At 31.4% G+C, this 9,023-nt stretch overlaps 1 long non-coding RNA gene across 1 annotated transcript; it reads right to left on the minus strand.

Annotated features, from left to right (window-relative positions):
* Positions 1–1,994: 1,994 nt before the first annotated feature.
* On the minus strand, positions 1,995–4,601 carry LOC130591008 (uncharacterized). Its single transcript, XR_008968887.1, has 2 exons — positions 3,902–4,601; positions 1,995–2,224 (listed from the first exon to the last, which is right to left on the minus strand). It is a non-coding gene; the product is annotated as an uncharacterized LOC130591008 (long non-coding RNA).
* Between the last annotated feature and the right edge of the window lie 4,422 nt (positions 4,602–9,023).

The following is a 9,023-nucleotide window of genomic DNA, read 5'->3' on the forward strand; positions in this document are numbered from 1 at the left end:
GTAAAAGTGGTCGTAGTCGGTTAACCAGGAGTTTTGAAATGGCTTTGTAGATTGTATTGATGAGGCTTATGGGTCGATAATGTTCCGGAGATTCTGGGATAACTTTTTTGGGAATGAGTGTGATGAGGGTGTAGTTAAGTGAGGGAGGTAGTTTTCCATGATGGAAGAAGTTTTGGATAGCGAGGGTGATATCTTTTTCAATAATGGGCCAGTAGGCTTGGTAAAATTGGCTTCAAAACCATCGGAGCGCGGCGCTTTATTAGGGTTAATATCAAATATGGCGTCCTTAATGTCTTCTGGGGTATGGGGCTAAGAGGGAATCGGAATCGGCCTGTGAAACAAAAGGAGTGATATAGGGTAGGTCAATATTGTGTGGACCATGAATAGTGGTTGTGAATCGTTGTTGAAAGGACTTGAAGAGCAGGGTAGCAATATCATGTTGAGAGTCGACCCATTGGCCTACCTCATTTTTCAAGCGAAAGATGGTGGAGTGCGTTCGGATTTGTTTCATTTTGTTATGGAAGATCTAGAGTTAAGATCCCCTTGGGTGAGCCATGTTTTACAGGCGGAATGGACCCAAGCTTTCTGAGTGAAGAGGAGTAATTTCTCGCGTTCTAGGATAAGGCGGTTAATATGTTTGATCCAGATGTTATTAAAAGGTTGTGTCTAAACCTTAGTTTATAGTTCTTGAATTTTCTCGTCATTACATAGTAATTTATTAGTTGTGTGCTTATACTTGCGTTTAGCCCAAGACTTTAAGGCAGCTTTGACAAGTTGAAGTTTTTGTTGTACACGATAGAAGCGGGAGCCTGTAATTTGAGTAGGCTAATGATACCGGACAAGAGAGTGAGAATCCTTGACTATGACCCAGAAGTTTTGAAATCTAAACGGGGGAGCGTGGGTTAGAGGCGTTGGATTGCTAGAAAATAAAATAGGTGCATTATCTGATACTGTGAAATTGCCATAGGTCAAGGTGCTTTGGTTAAATTCATGTTGAAATTGCGGATGAGAGAGTGCCCGGTTAAGTCGTTCATAAATTGGCCCAATGCGGGCCAGTCCTTTCCAGGAGTAAGCTTGGTGATGACAAGGAACATCGATGGCGGATTGAGTTCGTATTAGATGGGGAAGGCGTTGAAGTTGACTATTTTTAATTGAAGCACCCCCAAGTTTATCTTGGTGAAGGAACATCTCGTTGAAGTCGCCAATAAGGAGCCACGGGCATGGCACCTATAGTAAGGTTTGATTGAGAAATGTCCAGAAGATACCTTTGTCGGCAGGTTGTGCGGGCAATAAGTCCCGATAAATTGAATACATTTTGTTTGTGGGTTTGTATTGAATTTCTAATGAACTAGCCTTTCATGTATAGTGTGATTATGGAGGGCAAGATTGTTATTATTCTAACATACCCAGATGCCGCCCGAATGATTAATGGGATCGACTATGAGGGTATTATGAAAATGCAACGTCTTTAGAATGCGTTTGCTATTGGCGTTATTAGTTAAAGTTTCAAGTACAAAAATAATGTCGGGATTGAACTTGATTTTTAAATAAATCAACTCGCTCCAGGATTGAGGTAGTTTACCCCCTACACAATATATAAACTTTAGTAATAACACTATACTTAGTATATTTGTAGCTCATATACACCTAGTGTATGTGTAGCCTTTGCAATTTAGTGGGCATGTTTACATAAATTAGGCAGGTAAAAAAATTGTATTCATTGGTTAGTACAATATGTCACAGTGATTTGGAGACCATGAAGCCCCATTTCAGTTCATGGGAGACATTGATTGGGATTTTGTCATAATAATGTAAAGTGATTGAGCTAATTTATTTATCAATCATATAGAAGTCGTACTAAAACGGGGTGGGTATTTTTGGTAATAGTGGTTGCACACTTGCATAAATTCAATTGCTGAATGGAATCTGGGCCTTAACTGAAGAAGAAAAACCCAAAGAAAAATAGACAAGCTGGTCCACCAGAAACTAGAAAGTGAAAGGGCAGATGACAACTAGTATATCTTACCAAGAGAGAGGCTCAATTGCTGTTATCTTCTTCCCACATGTCAGATTACAATGTAATCTTCATAGTTCATAGTAGATATGATGATATTATCACATTTTACATCTTTGTCCAACTGTTTTGTTGTACAATTGTACTCCCAAACTGCCCCCAGCCCTTACTCCTTCAATTGCTTCGAGTTTAATCCACTACTTTAATCATCTATATTAATATATTAAAAGGCGTGCATAAATCAGGAACGGTGCATATAAATCCACTACTTTAACATATTTCATAATAGGAAAACAATATCAATTATTATAAAACAAATTATATAAAACACGTTATTATTCCTAAATAACTAACTATAGAAATTTAGGCAAGTTTTCTAAATGCGCATCAAATCAACTTAATTAAAAGGCCCTAATTACGTTTTTAAACCTATATATGATCATGACAATTTTGTTTCCAAACGTGGGAGATATTGACAAGCTTAATAATAGGAATTGAGTCTTTTATTTATTCGGAAATCTTATTTTTTTTCCTATTATATGATATTCCTAATAACCATTGCTCACATAATATTTATTTAAAGATACTTTAGATCACTCCACCATATTCTAAGGAAACTTTAGCATATTAGACTCTATATATATAATAAGATATATAACTACTAAGAAACTTTAGCATATTAGAGTCTATATAATACCTCCACTCCACTAAAAACGCACATATATTCTTCATGGTCATTTAGACAAATTAATTATATAGTGTTCTTATCTTTTGAATTACACCATATTTTTTTGCGTTAATAAAAAATAATTAGAGAAATGAGTTCCTCTAATAGTAAACGCGTAAAGAAACCTTCAGATTACGGAAAAGAAAACGATTTTGGTGGCAATACACCAATTGTGTGTAACAATTCAAATCAACTTCATGATGCAAAGGTTGCTATGCAAAGGAGGAAATCAATTTTGAACGATAAGCGAAGTAGAAGCCAATGGTCAAATTTTTCGACTGAGAGAACTCCTTTAATTGACATTTCTAATGGTAAGTTGATTTGCAATTCTTTTTTTCATTATATAGTTACTTATTTTAAACATAGTTGTGAATTGACATTAACTAAGCCATATTATATTAAACATATTAATTCCAGGTAACAATAGAGATAATGATCTACATACAAAGACAGCGTCTAATACAAATGATGATGACAAGGTCAGTAGGGGAAGGAGGAAGGGAAGCTTGATTGAAAATAAAAGGAAAACACAGGAATTGAGTGTACCCATTCTTTTATCTCCTGAAATTAATATTTCCTAATGGTATGTATTGTTGGTTAGTATAAATGTATAGTATAATTTTAGGATTAGTATGTTGGCATATATTATGTGTATACATTTGTATTCAAACTACTTAATCTTATTATTATGTACACCAACATATTCATCAGGACTCCATGTTTCATATGTTGTAATAGACTAATGGTGTTTGCCAAGTTTTTTTATTTGTAGTGTATATATTTTCTGATGTCGTCTTACTTACTCATGATAGTAAAATATTATATCGCGTTTTTAAACTAATGCAAACATAAATGGTTGAATTCTATTACTATTTCCCATATATATATATTAACATTTTCTACTCCATCTAAAATTAAATCAAAACAAATTTTCAAGAAGATGTGAAACAATATAAACTACTTTCTCACATTTTTTTTATATTCATATTTGTACAGTTTTTATGGAATAATCAAACATTGACTAAACAAATAAAGTTATTCATCATGAAATGTGCTTACTATAACATACATAAGTCAAGGTAATTTAGTATATCTTATATTTATCATGTATATAAAGTATATAATTATTAATAATTATAAAGAGGAAAAGAAAAGACTACCTTTTCATCTCACATTATTTGTTCAATGGCCACCATCCTTTGCATCCAAAGCAAACCCTCCAAAAAAAAACAAACATAGCTTAGCTTATGTATTTAACGATATTTTTTAAAAAAATATTTATGATTATTTTTTTATCTATTAAATCATAAATATTATCAACTACATTTATAAAATCAGAACATAATATACAATTGAAAAAAATAAAATTTTAAGAAAATACGATTAAGGATATCAACTACTTTTTATAGAATCAACTACATATTATCAAGGATTTATGATTATTTATTAATCTATTAAATCATAAATATTATCAACTAAATTTATAAAATCAGAACATAATATGAAATTGAAAAAAATTACTTTTAAGGATATACGATTAAGGATATGAACTACTTGATTTAAAGGATCAACTACATATTATCACCTACTTTTTTAATTAACATTCGATTCTATACCTATATCTATGGATAGATATTTCATACATTCATAAATTATTATCCAAATGATATTATTTTTTAAAAATTATTTTGTAAACGATATATGATTATTTACTACGATTTTTATTTTTAAAATTATATATTATTATTTATTAATCTAAAGCTAATTTTGGTGACTTTCATGCGAGAAATTATTTTTTCTTTAAGCTTATATTTAACAATAAAGCACTTTAGGATACACTTTAGTTTTTAATTCTACGATTTTTAAAAAGGTATAATTTTAGATTGATTAATTAATGATATATTCATGAAATAATATGGGAAATAATTAGAAAAAATGCAAAATTTTAAATGATATTATGATATTTTTACTTATTTTATATTTCGTACTTTTGTGACATGCATGCGAGAAAAATTACAGATGCATACATATTAAATACGGAAAAAAATTAAATTGATGATATGCATGCAAATATAATTGTAATTTAAGATTGATGCATTAATCATATATTCATGAAATAATATAGGTTGTAAATAGTAAAAAAATTTAACTTTTAACAATATTACATAATTTCATAATTTTCTGTGCAATTTAGTTGCGAGAAATGTAGAGTCAAAACTATTTAATACGTTTATTATTTTAATGCTTAACTGTTGTTTTTCTACGAAATGATATTATTTTTAAAAAAACTATTTTTTAAATGATATATGATTATTTACTACGATTTTTATTTTTAAAATTATATATTATTTTTATTAATCTAAAGCTAATTTTGGTGACATGCATGCGAGAAATCATTTTTTCTTTAAGCTTATATTTAACAATAAAGCACTTTAGGATACACTTTAGTTTTTAATTCTACGGTTTTTAAAAAAGGTATAATTTAAGATTGATTAATTAATGATATATTCATGAAATAATATAGGAAATAATTAGCAAAAATGCAAAATTTAAATGGTATTATGATATTTCTACTTAAATTAGATATTCAAATTTCGTAATATTTACAGCTAATTCTTTTTTTTGTCACTTGCATGTGAAAAAAAATATCTAGATTCATACAAACTAAAAACGAAAGAAAAACAAATAGAGGATATGCATGCAAATTTTAAGAACCGATTTAAGATTGAATCTTAAATCATATATTCATGAAATAATATAGGTTGTAAATAGTAAAAAAAATTAACTTTTAACAATATTACACAATATCATAAATTTCTGTGCAATTTGGTTGCGAGAAAGGTAGAGTCAAAACCATTTAATACGTTCATTATTTTAATGCAAAACTGATTTTTTTAATGTATTTAACCATAAAAATTATCAACAAAATATATAGATCACCATGTAAAGTATAAGGAAAACACAAATTAGATATTCAGATATCGTAATATTTTCATCTAATTCTTTTTTTTGGTCACATGCATGCGAAAAAAAAAATCTAGATTCATATAAACTAAAAACGAAAGAAAAACAAATAGAGGATATAGATGCATGTTTTTAATTTACTGTTTTTTAAGCAAAAAATTGAAGATCTACAAAATTTTCATACTCATGAACTAATATAATCATATACTCATGAACTAATATGAACTACACCTGTAATTCGTTTCTTCAATTCTTCATCAATGGCAATGAACTTTTTTTCCGGTTTGCATAAAAATTTCCGAAATTGAACTCCCCAATTTATAAATCCCCTTTTCGGATGATCTTAAAACTTTCTGCTGTCTTCTTTGTTAATCGAATTTATTTTTGTTGTGTAAATAGCTTTAAAAAAATCTAGAAAATATAGAAGAGAAGGAAAGTTGCCATTTTTTATGAGAATATGTTCATGCATGTTCGAGATGTTGGAAATGAATCTTCGAGATAAATTAGAGAGAGAGAGAGAGAGAGAGAGAGAGAGAGAGGGAATATGAACGGCCAAATGAATGAGAAAATGTTTGGTTTGGTGCATTTGGTTTTGATGGAATTATATATATACTTAGGTTTTTAATGTTTGTGTTAGGTAGTATTAGGTAGTATAAATAGAGTATTATAGTAAATAATTATGTATAATGGAAATGGAAATGTATCTTGGGCTTTATAATTAAAGAGATATATATAATATATAATTATATATATATATATATTATATATATTATATATATATATATATTATATATATATTATATATAATATATATATAATATATATATATATATATAATTGTGTATTTATATTTGGCTTGGAAATCTTATTATAGTAAATATTATGTTTAGGTGTAAATGTATAATGCGCTTTAAAAACAAGTTATATTATTATAAGGCCACATTAAATAAATCACTTTATGCCTAAATAAATAATTGTCGTCGCAACTATTTATAAATCATTGTTATACGTCATAAAATTTTTTTTAATAGTTACACTGATATAAGTTATATGTAGGTTAACATATGTTTAGGTATTTAAGATTTAGCTTAGGTAATATTAGGTAGTATATCAAGAGTATCATATTACGGTTATGTTTACATGGAAATGTATAATGGGCTTTAAAGGAAGTATATATATATATATATATATCTATATTGGGCTTGGAAATCATACTATGTATTTACAAATTTTTTATAGAATATAGAAATGTCATGTCCTTCTCATTAAGCATTCTAAACATATTTCATTCGTAAGTGTTATTTTATGTAAACTAATCAATTTGTTATTATCATCCATTCAATATTGTTTCATATACATATTTAAAAAATTGTTAATTCATGCTAAATTTATATTATTTAATTTGTAAATTAACAATATAAATGACTGAATGTTTATGTTATTGAGCAAACGTGGAATTTCAAAGTTCGCTTTTAGTATACTACACCTTAATTCTTATATGTTAACTATTTTAATTTGCTTATTGTTATACTTTGACAAGAACAACTTACTATAACATAAGTAGAATTATAACATTAATTTCATTGAACGTACATATGAATACAAAACCATCTAAATATACGTACAAATTTTGGATTTTAACGTGGAAAACATTTCTTATTTTAGTTACCACTCATCCACTCAATCAACTGTTATCAAAAGAAGCTCAACAAAAATATGCAAGACAAAAGAGGAAGTTTATTATGTTAGAAAAGCGTGCAAGATTTACGCGTAACTCTGCTCCTATACGATCACGAAATTTAATGGCCACGACAACCAACTTACCTCTTAACGGATCTTCATCAGGTATAAATTGCAATTAGATTAAGTAGTTAACACATATCATCCAACCATTTTGGACAATAATTAGTTATCCTTTTGTTTTTATATATGCAACTAACATGTTTATTGTCTTCCCATTATAAGCGTTTTCCTCAACTTATGGATTATCTCCTTTATCGTCGACAATTACAAACTTCTCTACTAATTCGTACGTAACTCCGATTCCTAATGGTGAGTGTATATAATTTCTTTTACTTTGAAACCGTATTACTTGCAAGATAGTAATGTAACATTATTCTTAATGCAGTATTTTCGACAAGTCTACCATCTTCAAGTTCACAAGATATTAGTTGTGATGTGCACGTGACAACTCAATCTCCATTAAGTGCTATAACACAAATTAGTATCGGTTTGTTTATACTAAATTATTAACTTTTTGATTGTTAATTTGTCTAATAATGTTACTGTATAAACAATCTATTGATATTTTGTGAAATTATGTGCGTTAGATAAAGAACATGCATCAAAGATAGCAAGGCACCAACGAAAACTTATAATTGAAGAGAAACGAAGTTCTGGTAATAAATAAAACTATTATAAATATGCCATGTTTATACTACGGTTATTTCACCAAATACCCCTGACAAATCAAAAACTTCACAATATACCCTCAATGTTTCAACAATTCACCATATACCCCTGACTTTTCAAAACTGTGCACCAGATGCCCTTTTTCTAACGGATGTTAAGTGACCGTTAGCTTTATTTACGATATTGCCACCATTAACTACTAACCCTAAGATCCTAATACCCTAAACATAATTCTAACCCTAATTATAACCCTAACCCTAAACCCTAACACACCCATAACCCTAAGCCCATGACAGCCCAGCCCCACCCTCCCCCCTCCCATCCACCTCAGCCCCCACCCCTCCTCCTCCACTCCACTCCACCGCCACAGCCCCCACCCCTCCTCCTCCACTCCACTCCACCGCCACAGCCCCCTCCCCTCCCCTCCCCTCCCCGTAGATTTCCTACTCCACCGCCGCTGCCCCTCCTCACCCCTCGCCGCCGATTTCCTCCTCCTCCTTCCCGTCGATTTCCTCCTCCTCATCCCTGCCGATTTCCTCCTCTCCCCTTCCCCGTCGAGACAGCATCCCCACAGACCCCAACCCTTCCCCTCCCCTCCACCGTCGCAGGCGTCGCAGCCCCTCCCCTTACCCGTCAATTTCCTCCTCCCCTTCCCCGTCGACACAACGGCACGAGACACAACCATGGCAAAGCAGCGACCCAGGAGAGAGAGCGAGGAAGTAAAGCTCCAGCGAGCTAAGCGCAGGCGACGGGGAAGGGAAAATCGATGGGGAAGGGGAGGGGAAATCGACGGGGAAGGGAGGGGAAATCGACGGGGAAGGCAGGGGAAATCGACAGGAGGAGTAACAGTTGGGGCAGTGGCAGTGGAGGGGTGGGGGAGGGGCTGCGGCGGGGAGTTGAGGGGAG

The sequence above is a fragment of the Beta vulgaris genome, chromosome 1 (assembly GCF_026745355.1).
Source record: "Beta vulgaris subsp. vulgaris cultivar EL10 chromosome 1, EL10.2, whole genome shotgun sequence".
NCBI classification, from domain to species: domain Eukaryota; kingdom Viridiplantae; phylum Streptophyta; class Magnoliopsida; order Caryophyllales; family Amaranthaceae; genus Beta; species Beta vulgaris.